Source organism: Arachis ipaensis, chromosome B9 (genome assembly GCF_059453495.1).
Source record: "Arachis ipaensis isolate K30076 ecotype BB chromosome B9, ASM5945349v1, whole genome shotgun sequence".
NCBI classification, from domain to species: domain Eukaryota; kingdom Viridiplantae; phylum Streptophyta; class Magnoliopsida; order Fabales; family Fabaceae; genus Arachis; species Arachis ipaensis.
Genome location: NC_142444.1, coordinates 120082600 through 120099471, shown reverse-complemented (window position 1 = coordinate 120099471; position 16872 = coordinate 120082600). Strand labels below are relative to the sequence as shown.

Genomic DNA, 16872 nt, shown 5'->3' with positions numbered 1-16872 from the left:
TCATATTTCACAGAAAATCCTCATCATCCTTCTTTCCATTCCATTCGCTGACAATTCCCAATCCAAAACATAACTCTTCCTTTGATAAATAAAGTAATCTTAAACCATATAATTCTTAAAATTAAACCTTTTTAAAATAACTACTTCAAATAAAACTTCTAATTTTATAAAATTTCGGTAGCATCTCCTCTAAAACTTGGACATTGCCACCCTTTTCGGGTCCCATCCAATCATTCCTCAAATCAACCAATTCCAAATCTGAATCATTTTCCCGAGTTGAACCAGTTCCAATATCAAATTATTTTCAAATCAAACCAATTCCAACAATAAAACTCTTTTTTAAAATCAAATCAGCTCAAATATTAAATCATTTATAAAAATCAAACCAACTCAAAATCAAACCGCTCTCAGAATCAATTTTCATATCTCAAATTATTTCCAAAATCGATTCATTTATATTTCCAAGTAAACTCCAAAATCAAGAAAATCCATCTTTCATAATAATCAAGTAAATAACATTTCAAACCGGTTTTTATCAACAACTATACACCACTCATGCAATCAAGCACCCAATAATCTAGTCCAACAAACCATCACGTCCACAAGACAAATATAATCACAGAAGTATATCTTTTTGCATCAATATCTATTTATCACAACTCTGTAATGTAAAATAGATTTTAAGAAAAACCCCTATCTCAGTTAGCTGAGTTCGCATAACTTATCGTGATAATTCCCTTTCCTTTTAATTCATGGTAGTAGCGATAACATTAACCCCACGAGGACAGCAACAATTCTGATGCCTCTTATAGTAATCGCATTATTACAAATTGCAATTACAGTAGCTGGAACTGTTTCAAGAAACCCAGACAAAGACATATACAAAAATCAAATCAAAACAAGCATGGAAAAGATAGTAAAATATGTAAACAGCCTAGAATCGAAAAAGATACCTGACCCGAATCATTAAGAATAGCTCTGGTGTCTGCTCCCAGCGACAGAAAAAAATAGAAATCAAACCCGGGCATCCGTCCTAGCGGCAGTAACATCACTCCGAGCAATTAAGGCAGCAAAGACACCAACAATAATAAGAATAGTGGAACAAAATAGAAGCGGAACAAATTCAAGAAAGGAAGAAACAGTTACCAGTAAATCTGGCCTGGTTTCGGCGACAATGTATAACTAAGTAACTCGCGGCAATAGAAACCCAAGAAGACAGAGGCTTTAGCTGTGGTCTCCGGTGACGCAGCAGCAACCTGGGTGCAACCATGGCGGGCCCAACAGCTTCAGTGACAACTCCCGGCAAGCACAGCAACTCTAATCGCACCTATAATAACCGAAACTCAATTATATAACAAATACCACCATAAATTCCTCAGTAACTTATAACAGAATGACGATTATGGATGTTCGGAACGAGAATAGCTTACTGTAATTAGGGACCCATGGAAACGGAGCAGCGGCGGCAATTCCAGCACTCAGAAGAACCGAAACCAGCCTAAATAAATCGGTCCAGTACCAAAACTAGAACCAGATGGGTTTGGAACGGTAAGAGCGTCCTCCTACAACTGCAACAGCATTTTCCTGCATCCTTCAATGAGCAAAGATAGAATAGTAACGGCATCTCCCACCACCGTCACCTCCTCTCTTCCAGTGACCAGCTCCAGTGGCAAGGACAGTGAAGGCTTCGGCGGCGACAGCCATGGGAGCTCGACGCGAAGCTGACAGCTACAGGAGACACGAATGGCGGCGATTCCTCCCGTGGATGCAGCTGACAGCGTGAATCGTTCTCCCTCTGCCCGATCTCTCTCTCTCCTCTTTGCGACATCGCCAGCGACGATGGTGGCGGAAGCTCGTGCTCCTTCCTTCCTCAGCGACAACGACGCGGCTTGTGACCCCCGTGAACAGCGACGATAGGGCGTGGGTCCTCTTCCATCCCACTGCGCCTTTCATCTGCGAACCTTCTCTCTCTCGCACGCGGCTGGACTAGCGGCGACGACGGCAGCAAGACCCTCCACGCGCCAGGGCATTCTTCCTCTCTTCCCACTTTTTTCTTCTCAGTTTCCCCCTCTCCTCTCTGTCCCTTCTCCATTCTCCCTCTTCTTTCTTTTTCTTTTTTTTTTGTTTTGTTTTGGTGAAAGGGGTGAGCAGCTGAGGGTTTTGGGGGGTGGTCACGGTGCTGTTAGTATTAGGAAGGTTAGGGTTTAATTTGGGAATATTTGGGTTAATTAGGATTTGGTAATTCTAATCAAATTTGGGTATATTTTATTAATTCGAAATCTAATTTAATCCCTTTAAATTACTTTAAAAAATATTACTTAATTATCAATTTGCTAATTAGATTTTAATAAAGTATCTTAATTTAAAATTAGAGATGATATAATTTATTTTTATGAAATTAAAATATTAAATTCTAAAATCTCAATTTTTTAAATTAAATCATATAAAATTCTTATTCTTTTACAACTGCTAAATTTTATAATTTAAGTATAGAAAATTATTCAACAATAATGAAATTAAGTAAAATTTATATTTTATTTATCAAAACCTGATTTAATTATTTTCAATGAAATAATTTTTGAAAATAAAATCTCTAATAAATAAATAAATTTGAAATTGGCTCATAATAAAAAAATTTTCCAAAATTTCTGGGTCTTACATGTGAGGTTAACAAAAAACATACATTACATACACCTAATTCAATAGAAATAAACTAAGTACAAACACATATAATACAAAAGTACATGGTAAATCCGACATACATAGGTATCATCAATGGAAACATAAAATAGTAAGCTACGGCCCCTGCCTATCCTCATCCTCGTCGGCAGAGTCATGTCCAAATGCGCCCAGGAGATGCGACCCTGTCCCACATCGAGCGGCCCGTCTCACTCTGGTGTGCCTCTGGTGCTGCTATGCTGGAGGATCGATATGCGACCCTGTCCCATATGCAGATGCAGGCGTCCCACCCAATCCCAACCTACTGTCATACGGGCTGCCAACGGGCTCATTCAGGTCTACATGTAGTTGGGGCTGGAATCCATGAGGGTCAGACATCTGTGGCTGGTACCACTGCCAATCATCCATGTTTGGGTGGTAGCCCTGCACAACGTCCATCTGGGGCTGGGTCTCAGGCACCTAATCCTGTGGGGTCTGCTGATGAAAATATGGAGGGCCGTCATCCCGGATGAGATCTGCAAAGTCGGAATAGAACTGTGAAGTCCCAACCTCATGGTCCATATCCATCGTGAAAGTCGGACCCGCCGGGTCATCATACATCTGGCTATCGATGTCGTGGTATATCTGGGAGCTGAAAACATGTGTAAAAGAAACCTCCTGGGTCTCTGCCGCTGCATGCCCAGTGGGTCTATCACTAGGACCAGCAGATGTGCCCCTGATGAACCACCCCGATGCTGAGGACGGCCACGGCGGACATGGTGATCGGCATGTCTGCCGCCGTCGCCACCGGATCTGTCAACCTGAATCATGTCATCCAGTCATCGCCATTTCCGGTCTGTAGCACGGGTACCAACGCATCGTCGGCGCTCGACGCGCCTGTTATCTGGCACGTCTGGCATGGGTACCCTCGGAGGAGCCTATGACAACCCTCTCTGAACAACATCCTGTGAGATCTCCTCAGCCCTAGGATCGGCAATCAAGAAATCTGGCGACAGAAACCTAAGAGCCACTCTGCAGCGTGATAGTGCACTCTCCAAAGGGCATATGAAAGGTATGCGTCTCAGGACGCCACCGCTCAATGAAAACACTGACTAAGGGCTCGTCCAACCAGAACCATCTGGCGTTGAGCCTTACCAAGTGGTGCAAACCCGCTCTCTCCAGATATGGTATGATCTTGACATGCAGAGGTATGTTCTGCTGCCTCCGAACACTATATATACACCTAGTCGGCTGGCCAATGTCACAGAATAAACCAAACATATAAAAAATCCAACAGTAATTTATAGTCATCTACCAGGTGACTACAATTTTAAAATTTACACTGCTAATATACACTTCCTATTTTCTAATCACGAAATTCGATAAAAGACATAAACGATTAAAATATTAATTTAAATATTACATTTTCTGATTAAAATAATAATTTAAATCTAAATTTAGATACATTAATTAACAATAAATAAATTAAAAATAACCTAAAAAACGAAAAATACGAAATATCATTAAAATAATAATTTAACTAACAAAATTATGCAAAATACATTAACTAAAAATTATAATGCTAACCTCTACCTATATGCTCCCAGCCACGTGCGCAAGCCGTTGACCTTGTATAGACTGCGTGCTTCCGCCATGATCCCGACTCCTATCTCAACTCAAATCAACCACTATTCTCTCTATTCCTCTCTCTAGAAAACCACTACTTCTCTCTCTAGGATACTTTTTCTTCCAGCACAAATATAATCTGCGAGACCCCTCCAGCGTATTTATAGTAATGCATAAACCGCTACACCCCTATTGCGGTTTATGCACAATTCACGCATACACGTAAACCGCGACACCCCCGTCGCAGTTTATGACCAGTTTTGCTTGCACGTAATCCACGACACCTCTATAGCAAATTACGTATATTCTGTAAACCGCGGGACTCTTGTCGCGGTTTACCTAGATTAAGCTAAAAATGCATTTTAGTAGACATTTTTCATTTTGTACATTTTGGTAAAACTGGTTTGCATTTTATTTAGGGTAAAGTATACATTTTGTCCCTGAAGTTTGGCAAAAGTTTTATAAATACCCTTAAGTTTTATTTTGTTTCAATTTTGTCTCAAAAGTTTTCGATTTGCATCAAATATACCCCCGACGGCTAAATTTTCAAAAAATTTAAGACCAATCTAACAATAATATATAAAAATGATGCTTGATTTACTTGTGTTGAGAGTTATTCTTATGAAATTGTTGTTGAATTGGTGTTAAATTTTTTGAAAAATTAGCCGTCAAGGGTATATTTGATGCAAATCGAAAACTTCTGAAAAAAATTGAAACAAAATAAAATTTAGGGATATTTTTGAAACTTTTGTCAAACTTCAAGGACAAAAAGTATACTTTACCCTTTTATTTATTATAGTAAATTGCCCAAGATTTTAAATTAGGATAAACTACCTTTTTTTTTAATTTTTAATGTTTAAGTTAAGTTCTAATTCCGTTCTTCACGTTTAAAATGTTTAATTTTTATTTTAAATTTATTTTACTTTTTTTTAATATTTGATTAAAATTAAATTTTTTTTTAAATATCTTTTTCTTATTGTCATATTTTTTTTATTATTTTTATTCAATTCTTAATCACTATAACTACTACTATAACTATGATAATTACAATTTTTGTCACTATTTAAATAAAAATCATAATAGAAAAAGGAATATTTAAAAAAAATATTAATTTTGACAAAAAATTTAAAATAAAATGAAATAAAAATTTTTTAAAATAAAAATAAACCTTTTTTAATATTAAAAATAAAATTATGACTTAACTTAAATATTAAAAATTATAATAGTATTTTATCCATTTAAAAAATTTCAATACATGAATATAAATTCTAGACTCCACAGTTTTTTGTTTAGTGTTTTTTTTCCCCTTAAAAATTTTATATAATAATAACAATGCATCATGTACAAGATGTCTCTGGTACGGGTTGAGAGATGGATCGAGAACTTGCGGATTGAGGCAGATGCCGGATCACTTGTCTGGAACAATGGGGGGTGGTACCTGCAAAGACACTCCGACGCTCAAGTCAGAATGGATCCAAGAGGCAGAAGGTGTCAGGGATGAGTGAATACCTGGAAGGACTTGGGTCCTCTTATTTATAGATGATGGGTGTTCTTATCTTATCTGGTCAAGATAAGACGGACGTGTGAATTCAAGAGTTGGTTAGGGCCGGTTTTTAAACCTTTCGGAGTCGGACCCGGGAAGTCGGGTAAGGTACAGTCCCGGGTTTAGAATCTGTGGCCCGGATTCGTAACACATCACATATACGAGGTTCGATCTCGAGTTGTATTTATTGATCCATGTACTAATTTTATAGATGTGAAAGTTCAATTTATGATTGAGGGATTGCAATCCCAAGTTTTATAAATCAATTCATATTCCAGCGCCTTCAATGACATTGAATTCTCTTATTTTAATTTTTAAGTTTAGTTTTTATTTATGAAAAATACATTTAAAATTAGTTAATAATTAATTATTTATATTTTATTTACAGAAAATTATTTTTTATTATATTAGTTAACAATTAATTACAAAAAAGTATTATTACTATTAAAATTAAAATATCTATGAAAAATATTTTTAAATAACTATAGCAAGTACTTATTATTACAACAAAGTCTTGTCCCACTAGATGAGATCGACTACATGAATCAAACAACGCCATTGTGTTCTGTCATGTATCATGTCTACAGAAAGATCGTTTACATGTAAATTTTGTTTAATCACCTTATAAATGATTTTTTTAGATCTTCTTCTACCTTTTGCTCCTTGTCCATCTTCCATCATGTTCACTCTCTTAATTGGGTGTTCTATGAATCTTCTTCTTACATGTCTCGTGAGACGCGATTCAACGATCTTTATTGCACTCATTATGTTAATATTTGTGATTGAATATCTTAGGGTAAAAAATCATTATAAGCCAATGCCCTCTAGAATTTACGTATATCTGTGATAAACCACTATTTTGTGGTTTATCTTGTGCTCAATTGAGTGGTTTTTATCTACTCTCCACTTATTCATACTATTTGCATGGTTTTACATTTGCCTTCCTAATTATGTGCTTTGATTGAAAACATGCTTCTTTGATCTTATATTTGCTTATTATTAATCCTCTCTTATCACCATTAGATGCCTTGATATGTGTGTTAAATGTTTTCAGATATTATAGGGTAGGAATGACTTGGAGGATGGAAAGGAAGCATGCAAAAGTGGAAGGAATACAAGAAGATGAAGAAGTTGCTAAGCTGCCCAGCCTGACCTCTTCGCACTCAAAAAGCTATAACTTTATCTACAGAAGTCCAAATAACGCGGCTTTAGTTGAGTTGGAAAGCTAACGTCTGGGGCTTCGATTTGATATATAATATGCTATAGTTCCTCTGACGCTAGGCGACGCGACCGCGTGATCCATGCGGCCGCGTCGCAGTGACGAAAATCAGCGTGTTTGAATTCTTCTCCAGCGATTTCCTTGCTGTTTTCGACCCAGTTCGCGGCCCAGAAAACACAGATTAGAGGCTATAAAGTGGGGGATTGCATCCATTCATGGGGAAGCTTTCATATTCACAATTTTAGGAGTAGATGTAGTTTTTAGAGAGAGAGAGGTTCTCTCCTCTCTCTTAGGATTAGGATTTAGGACTTCTCTTAGTTTTAGGAGTGACTCTCAATCCCAGGTTCTTTATTTTTATTTATTTTTCCAATTGGCTTATGAACTTTTCCATGTTAGATTTTACTACTTTGAATGTATTTTATTTGAGGTATTCCAGATATTTATGATTTTAATTTAGCTTTCTACATTCTTGGCTTTGGTTAAGGTAATTGGTGACGCTTGAGCTGTCAAATAAAACAGTGGTTGAAATTGGCAGATTCTGATTGAACTAGGATTGCTCTAAAGCTAGTCTCTCCACAGGAGTTGACTAGGACTTGAGAATCAAGCCAATCAGCCCACTTAACTTTCCTTTGTTTAGTAAAGGCTGACCAAGTGGGATTAAAATCCAATTCTCATCACAATTGATGAGGATAGAACTTCCAGTTCTTATACTTTGCCAAGAGTTTATTTTATAGTTATTTATTTATCTTATTCTTCTTATGCAACATACTGCTTCCTTACTTTCTAAAACCCCTAATTTACAAGACTCATAACCAATAATAAGAACATACCTCCCTGCAATTCCTTGAGAAGACGACCCGAGGTTTAAATACTCGGTTATCAATTTAAAAGGGGTTTGTTACTTGTGACAACCAAAACTTTTGTAAGAATGGTTGATTACTTGGTTTAGTAACTATACTTACAACGAGAGTTTATTATAACTTCTAAATCATCAATCTTCAGTTCTTCAAAATGGCGCCGTTGCCGGAGAATTGCAAACGTGTGCCTTATTATTGGTTATTGTAAATATTTTAAAAAAGAATTATTTTATCTTATCATTCTTATTTTTAAAAATCAAATATTTTTTTTTAAAATCATATCTTTTTCAAAATCTTTTCTTATCCTTTTTCAAAAAAAATTATATCTTTTTCAAAATATTTTCTTTTTATAAGTTTTAATTTTTATTTTCTCCTACTACTATGAACTCTCACCCCTTTGGCTATGAGTCTGGTTACAATTATGTTGCAGGAAGAAGAAATTACAATGAGAACAGGCATCAAGGTTGGAACAATCAAAGATGGGAGGAGCCACAAGGACTTGATCAATCCTCATGGCAACAACCACCTCCAATGGACTATCAACAACCACCACCATATGCCTATGAACCCTTTCCTCAACATAACTTTGGACCACCAAACTCACAAGCTCCTTTCCGCCATTCACCTCCATATGACCCTAACCCTCAACCACCATACCAACCACCTTATGAGCCATATGAACCATATATAGAACCACCCTAATTCCAACCCAATTACTCCCAAGAACCACCACTTCAATATTCATCATCTCCATATCCATCAATCCAAGAGCACTATGATCCTACTTATGAAAGCCGAGTGCATCAAGAGACAAAGGATCGTTTCAAGGAAATAGTAGATCGATTTCAGGCAACCATTCAACAAATGGAGCAAGCAGTAATTCAATGGGTTTCTAGGCACTCAAATATACAAGGATCAGCCACAGCTCCATGTGGACAGTCTAGTGAAGAGCGTAGCATGAAGGAGATACCAGAAACCCCAGTGGACAAGACAGGGAATGAATTCGTACTAGAACAAGTAGAAGAAGCTGTCATTGTTCAAGAAGAAGAAGAAGTGGTTGAAGACTTAGGAGATGCAGAACCTCCATGGGAAAGTCAAGACATAGAGCCTCCTTCCAAGACGGTTGAAATTGATGCTGAGGAGGGTGTACAACCTCCAAAGCATATCATAGTTGAAGACTTGGAAGAGGTTGATCAAGAGATGGAGATTCAAGAAGAAGAAGCACAACCTCCCATGCCCTTGGAAAGCAATGAAGAGGAGATTGAATTGAAAGAGAGCTACCAAGAGGAAGAGGTTGAAATTGAAGAAGCTTGCAAAGAGGTGGTAGTTATCAGAAAATAGCACAAGGGAGTGGAGCTTGTAATTTCATTAAAAATACCTCCCCCTAAGTTGCCATCATCCTTCACAACATTCAAGTGGGTAAAATTCATATCCCTTAGCTTTCTAATTCCACTTGAATATGAGCTACTGGAGACGGATGGTCAACTTAGAGCTCTTTGTGACATTAAGAGTAAGAGGAGGATGGCCAGTGGTAAGAATTGTCCTGCAAGGTTCATCATGGTTGGAAGCTTTAAGTTTAAGAGTAAAGGTTGGTATAGAGCTCAACTGAATGGGTCTAGGAAGTTGTTTGGCCGCTTACGTGAGAATTCAGACTGCTTGCCAGCCGGATGGAACAATATTGCTCAACTAAAAGACGGGTGCAAAGGCAAGGTCTGGGACCCCGGAATCCATTCTATCAATCACCACTCTTGGGGCCTTATCACTTGCTTTAACTTACTTGAAGGCTTTCTGCACCTAGTTTGGGATCCCGGAGGTTACTGGAGATACAAACATTGGTGGAGATTCTTGGATCAGTACAAGCATAAGCCACCATAACAGGGAGCTCACCAAATGTCCAACTTAAAAACTTTAACTAAAAGTGCCAGGTGGGAGACAACCCATCATGGTATGATCGTTCCTTTTTCAATTTTAATTTTATTTAGTTTTGTTTGTTTTTAAGTTTTATTTTATTTTATTGAACCTGGAATCATGCATAACATTCACATTAGCATTGCATTCTGCATACTGCATTATTTAAAAAAAAATGCCACGCGACGCGACCGCATCAGCGACGCGTCCGCGTCGCAAGGAGCTGGGAGAAAATAAAAACGAACAGAGAGTCACGCTGGAGCGTGGCTGGAGGCGTGCCAATGGCACAAATCGTCCCACGCGACCGCGTCATATGGGAATAATGGCCTCCCACGCGACCGCGTGCCCCACGTGGCCGCGTGATCAAGATTTCGACGTCAAAGTGGTGCACACCCGAAAGTTGTGCGAGAGTGGTGCTGGATTGGTGCTCAACGCATAATCCTTCCCACGCGGCCGTGTGACCCACGCGACCGCATCATATTCCTTTAAAGCCCACTCACGCGATCGCATGCCCCATGCGATCGCGTCACTTAAAATTTGGTACTAATATGATTTTGAACAGAGAGTTGTGCGAGTGCGAGGCTGCCCTCGCACCAGTAGCATAAAACAGGTCACACGACCGCGTGACCGACGCGACCGCGTCAGTCAGTTTAAGCGCAACTCGCGCGACCGCATGCCCCACGCAGCCGCGTCGCTTGCGCCGCATAGCTTACATAATTTTGCCACTTATCTTATCTTTTCTTTCCCCAAATCCTATTTTTCCTTTTCCCTCCTTACTTTTTTTATCCTTCTTCTTTATTTTATGTTTTCTTCTTCCTTTCTCTTCCTTTTACCTTCATTGTACATGTTTTCTTTTTTCTTTCTTTTTCTTTTAATTGGTGTTAGAAATTTATTTGGGTCATTGTGGATTGTTGCAAAAATTGTTTGGCAATTATATATATTTATTTTTAAAGGGTTGCCTGCATGTTCAATTTATTATTTTCATTAGATTATTTACCATGCATGCTATGTGTTTGTGAAAACGCCCGTATGGCATTGTGCACTGCTTTTCAGTATCTTTTATCCTACTACTCTGAATGCCTGCTTTTCACAAAACCCTTTTTCATATCATATTCATTCAATATAATTGTCATTACAAACATGTTGCTAGTTTGAAAGACTTGGTAATCTAACTTGGACATTGAATGCTTGATCTATGCTACTCATGCCTTTGCCAGCATGCCAATAAACATCTTGCATTTAATTGTTATTACATGCACCTACTATATTTCTATTAATAAACTTTTCACATGTAGTCATGACCATATGTTAAGGTCATTCTTCTTTATTGTGCATTGATTACCACCTTTCCCGCTCTCTTCCTTGCTTTACCCCTTTAAATTTAATTTACTTTCTCTTCTCTTTTTCAGGATGACCACCAAGAAAGGAAAAGAGAAAGCTACCCCCAAACTACCGGCAAGAAAAGGAACAAAAAGAGCCCCAGCTGAGGAACCACAACCCCCGTCCACTTGCAAATCTTAGCATGCACCGAGGACGGTGCAATCTTTAAGTGTGGGGAGGTCGATACCGATCTCCGTGGGTTAGTACCTTCCTATCTCAAATACCAATGGTTTATTTTTCTTGTTAGTTGTTGCATTTGCATATTTAATTGCATATTTGTTTGATTTTTTTTTTTTTTTGCATATTTTACCACTTGGTTAAAGTAATATTTTCTTTTTCAAGAAACCTTTTAGAAAATTTCACTAATTTGAATAAAATTTAATGTTACACTTGTTTGAAGAAATATTATACTGGAACATGGTTTAGAGCTCGAACACACAAAACCTGTGAGATTTTGAGCCTATTTGAATTGGTTGCATTTTTCAACCAATATTTTATTTTTGATGTGTGTATTTTTCTCTCTAAAATTGTGATCTTTGTCTTGCTTAATTCTATATTTCCATTATTTTATGTATGCATACACTTCCATGATTGAGGCCTTTGTTTCACTGAGCTTACATACTCATATGGCCTTACCTTTCATTATCCCTTGCAAACCAATTTTGAGCCTATTTTACCCCTTTGTTCTTTACTTTAGCACATCATTAACTCTAAGCGGAAAACAATAATGTCCTTAATTTGAATCCTTGGTTAGCTTAGACTAGTGAGATGCTTATGATTTAAGTGTGGGGAAATTGGGATTGAAAACATTTGGTTTGAAGAAAATTGAGTATGTTAGAATTTTCTGAAAATGTGAAAGAAATATTTAGGACATGTCATGCATTCAAAAATTTAATCATATGCATTGAAAAAAAAAAAGAAGAAGAAGAAAAAGAGAAAAAGAAAAGAAAAAGAGCAATTAAGCAAAAAGGGGACAAAATGCCCCAAAGTAAGTGAAAGCAATGCATATGTACTGTACTTGAAATTAGAATGCATGAATATGTGGAAAACATGGTTAATGGATGGTTAGATGTTGTATTATGATTACATGGATTGTTTAAGTTAGGTGGGGAAAGTTTAAGTTAATTAAGGATTCAGATTTTAGTCCATTTGGCCAAATACAATCCTACCTTGACCCTAACCCCATTACAACCCTTAAAAGACCTCTTGATATGTGTATCTGTGCATTAAATTTATGTTGATTGTTAGATGAAGAGCAAGCCTTAGAAAGCAAGGTTAGTAGAGAATTGAGAGATCGAACCTTAAACACCTGAGTGATTAGAGTGTATACACTACCAGTAAGGGTTCGATGCTCAATTCCTTGTTCCCTGCTTTCATAAGCTATTTTCTTCTTGCAAGTCTATTTTGTACTTCATTTTCATGATTTGAATTAGTAAAATCCAGTTCATATTTCTTTTTGAAAAATTTGTTTATCTTTAACTAAGTAGGTAGAAACATTTTGCATGTAGTTGCATTCATATAGATAGGTTGCATTTCATACATTCTTACTTTCCTCTTCACCCCTTTATAGTTTCTCTTGAACTTAGCATGAGGACATGCTAATGTTTAAGTGTGGGGAGGTTGATAAACCACTATTTTATGGTTTATCTTGTACTCAATTGAGTGGTTTTTATCTACTCTTTACCCACTTATTCATACTATTTGCATGGTTTTACATTTGCCTTCCAAATTATGTGCTTTGATTGAAAACATGCTTCTTTGATCTTATATTTGCTTATTATTAATCCTCTCTTATCACCATTAGATGCCTTGATATGTGTGTTAAGTGTTTTCAGATATTATAGGGCAGGAATGACTTGGAGGATGGAAAGGAAGCATGCAAAAGTGGAAGGAATACAAGAAGATGAAGAAGTTGCTAAACTGCCCAGCCTGACCTCTTCGCACTCAAACAGCGATAACTTTATCTATAGAGGTCCAAACGACGCGGTTCCAGTTGAGTTGGAAAGCTAACGTCCGGGGCTTCGATTTGATATATAATATGCTATAGTTCCCCTGACGCTAGGCGACGCGACCGCGTGATCCATGCGGCCGCATTGCAGTGACGGAAATCAGCGTGTTTGAATTCTTCTCCAGCGATTTCCGGGCTGTTTTCGACCCAGTTCGCGGCCCAGAAAACACAGATTAGAGGCTATAAAGTGGGGGATTGCATCCATTCATGGGGAAGCTTTCATATTCACAATTTTAGGAGTAGATGTAGTTTTTAGAGAGAGAGGTTCTCTCCTCTCTCTTAGAATTAGGATTTAGGACTTCTCTTAGTTTTAGGAGTGACTCTCAATCCCAGGTTCTTTATTTTTATTTATTTTTTCAATTGGCTTATGAACTTTTCCAAGTTAGATTTTACTACTTTGAATGTATTTTATTTGAGTTATTCCAGATATTTATGATTTTAATTTAGCTTTCTACATTCTTGGCTTTGGTTAAGGTAATTGGTGACGCTTGAGCTGTCAAATAAAACAGTGGTTGAAATTGGCAGATTCTGATTGAACTAGAATTGCTCTAAAGCTAGTCTCTCCACATGAGTTGACTAGGACTTGAGAATCAAGCCAATCAGCCCACTTAACTTTCCTTTGTTTAGTAAAGGCGGACCAAGTGGGATCAAAATCAAATTCTCATCACAATTGATAAGGATAGGACTTCCAGTTCTTATACTTTGCCAAGAGTTTATTTTATAGTTATTTATTTATCTTATTCCTCTTATGCAACATACTGCTTCCTTACTTTCTAAAACCCCTAATTTACAAGACTCATAACCAATAATAAGAACATACCTCCCTGCAATTCCTTGAGAAGACGACCCGAGGTTTAAATACTCGGTTATCAATTTAAAAGGGGTTTGTTACTTGTGACAACCAAAACTTTTGTAAGAAAGGTTGATTGCTTGGTTTAGTAACTATACTTACAACGAGAGTTTATTATAACTTCTAAATCATCAATCTTCAGTTCTTCAAAATGGCGCCGTTGCCGAGGAATTGCAAACGTGTGCCTTATTATTGGTTATTGTAAATATTAAAAAAAATTATTTTATCTTATCATTCTTATTTTTAAAAAATCAAATATTTTTTTTTAAAAATCATATCTTTTTCAAAATCTTTTCTTATCCTTTTTCAAAAAAAAATTATATCTTTTTCAAAATATTTTCTTTTTATTAGTTTTAATTTTTATTTTCTCCTACTACTATGAACTCTCACCCCTTTGGCTATGAGTCTGGTTACAATTATGTTGCAGGAAGAAGAAATTACAATGAGAACAGGCATCAAGGTTGGAACAATCAAAGATGGAAGGAGCCACAAGGACTTGATCAATCCTCATGGCAACAACCACCTCCAATGGACTATCAACAACCACCATCATATGCCTATGAACCCTTTCCTCAACATAACTTTGGACCACCAAACTCACAAGCCCCTTTCTGCCATTCACCTCCATATGACCCTAACCCTCAACCACCATACCAACCACCTTATGAGCCATATGAACCATATATAGAACCACCCCAATTCCAACCCAATTACTCCTAAGAACCACCACTTCAATATTCATCATCTCCATATCCATCAATCCAAGAGCACTATGATCCTACTTATGAAAGCCGAGTGCATCAAGAGACAAAGGATCGTTTCAAGGAAATAGTGGATCGATTTCAGGCAACCATTCAACAACTGGAGCAAGCAGTAATTTAATGGGTTTCTAGGCACTCAAATATACAAGGATCAGCCACAGCTCTATGTGGACAGTCTAGTGAAGAGCGTAGCATGAAGGAGATACCAGAAACCCCGGTGGACAAGACAGGGAATGAATTCGTACTAGAACAAGTAGAAGAAGCTATCATTGTTCAAGAAGAAGAAGAAGTGGTTGAAGACTTAGGAGATACAGAACCTCCATGGAAAAGTCAAGACATAGAGCCTCCTTCCAAGACGGTTGAAATTGATGCTGAGGAGGGTGTACAACCTCCAAAGCATATCATAGTTGAAGACTTGGAAGAGGTTGATCAAGAGATGGAGATTCAAGAAGAAGAAGCACAACCTCCCATGCCCTTGGAAAGCAATGAAGAGGAGATTGAATTGAAAGAGAGCTACCAAGAGGAAGAGGTTGAAATTGAAGAAGCTTGCAAAGAGGTGGTAGTTATCAGAAAAGAGCACAAGGGAGTGGAGCTTGCAATTTCATTGAAAATACCTCCTCCTAAATTGCCATCATCCTTCACAACATTCAAGTGGGTAAAATTCATATCCCTTAGCTTTCTAATTCCATTTGAATATGGGCTACTGGAGACGGATGGTCAACTTAGAGCTCTTTGTGACATTAAGAGTAAGAGGAAGATGGCCAGTGGTAAGAATTGTCCTGCAAGGTTCATCATGGTTGGAAGCTTTAAGTTTAAGAGTAAAGGTTGGTATAGAGCTCAACTGAATGGATCTAGGAAGTTGTTTGGCCGCTTACGTGAGAATTCAGACTGCTTGCCACCCGGATGGAACAATATTGCTCAACTAAAAGATGGGTGCAAAGGCAAGGTCTGGGACTCCGAAATCCATTCTATCAATCACCACTCTTGGGGCCTTATCACTTGCTTTAACTTACTTGAAGGCTTTCTGTGCCTAGTTTGGGATCCCGGAGGTTACTGGAGATACAAACATTGGTAGAGAATCCTGGATCAGTACAAACATAAGCCACCATAACAGGGAGCTCACCAAATGTCCAACTTAAGGACTTTTACTAAAAGTTCTAGGTGGGAGACAACCCACCATGGTATGATCGTTCCTTTTTCAATTTTAATTTTATTTAGTTTTGTTTGTTTTTAAGTTTTATTTTATTTTATTGAACCTGGAATCATGCATAACATTCATATTAGCATTGCATTCTGCATACTGCATTATTTAAAAAAAAAATGCTACGCGACGCGACCGCATCAGCGACGCCTCCGCGTCGCAAGGAGCTGGGAGAAAATAAAAACGAATAGAGAGTCACGCTGGAGCGTGGCTGGAGGCGTGCCAATGGCACAAATCGTCCCACGCGACCGCGTCGCTGACGCGACCGTGTCATATGGGAATAATGGCCTCCCACGCTTAACTAGAACCACTAACATAAAACAGCTTAACTAAAACCACTAACATAAAACAGCTAACATAAAACAACTAACACAAACCACTAACATAAAACAACTAACACAAACCACTAACATGAAACAACTAACATAAACCACCAACATAAAAAAAAAACCAACATAAACCACTAACATAAAACAGCTAACATAAAACAACTAAACCATACCACTAACATAAAACAACTAACATAAACCACCAACTAAACCACCAACATAAAACAACCAACACCTACCACTAACGTAAAATAGTTAGCATTAAACAACTAACGTAAACCACTAACATAAACCACTAACATAAACCACCAACGGAAACCAACTAAATAAACCACCAACTAAACCACCATCTAACCCGCATCCTAAACCTCTCAACCAAACCACCAGCAATACCACTACGCTTTACCGCTAACATAAACCGCCACTAAAACCAAATGCAAAACCACTAAGTCACATATACCGCTAGCACGAAGTTATTTCTGTACTAACCTCGTCGTTGATGACCCCGGCTATATGAGCAACTCCGTCCAAG

The 16872-nt window shown here is 37.7% G+C and overlaps 1 pseudogene; it reads right to left on the bottom strand.

Moving 5' to 3' along the window:
* Positions 1-2913: 2913 nt before the first annotated feature.
* LOC148546118 (uncharacterized) lies at positions 2914-3578 on the bottom strand (annotated as a pseudogene).
* Between the last annotated feature and the right edge of the window lie 13294 nt (positions 3579-16872).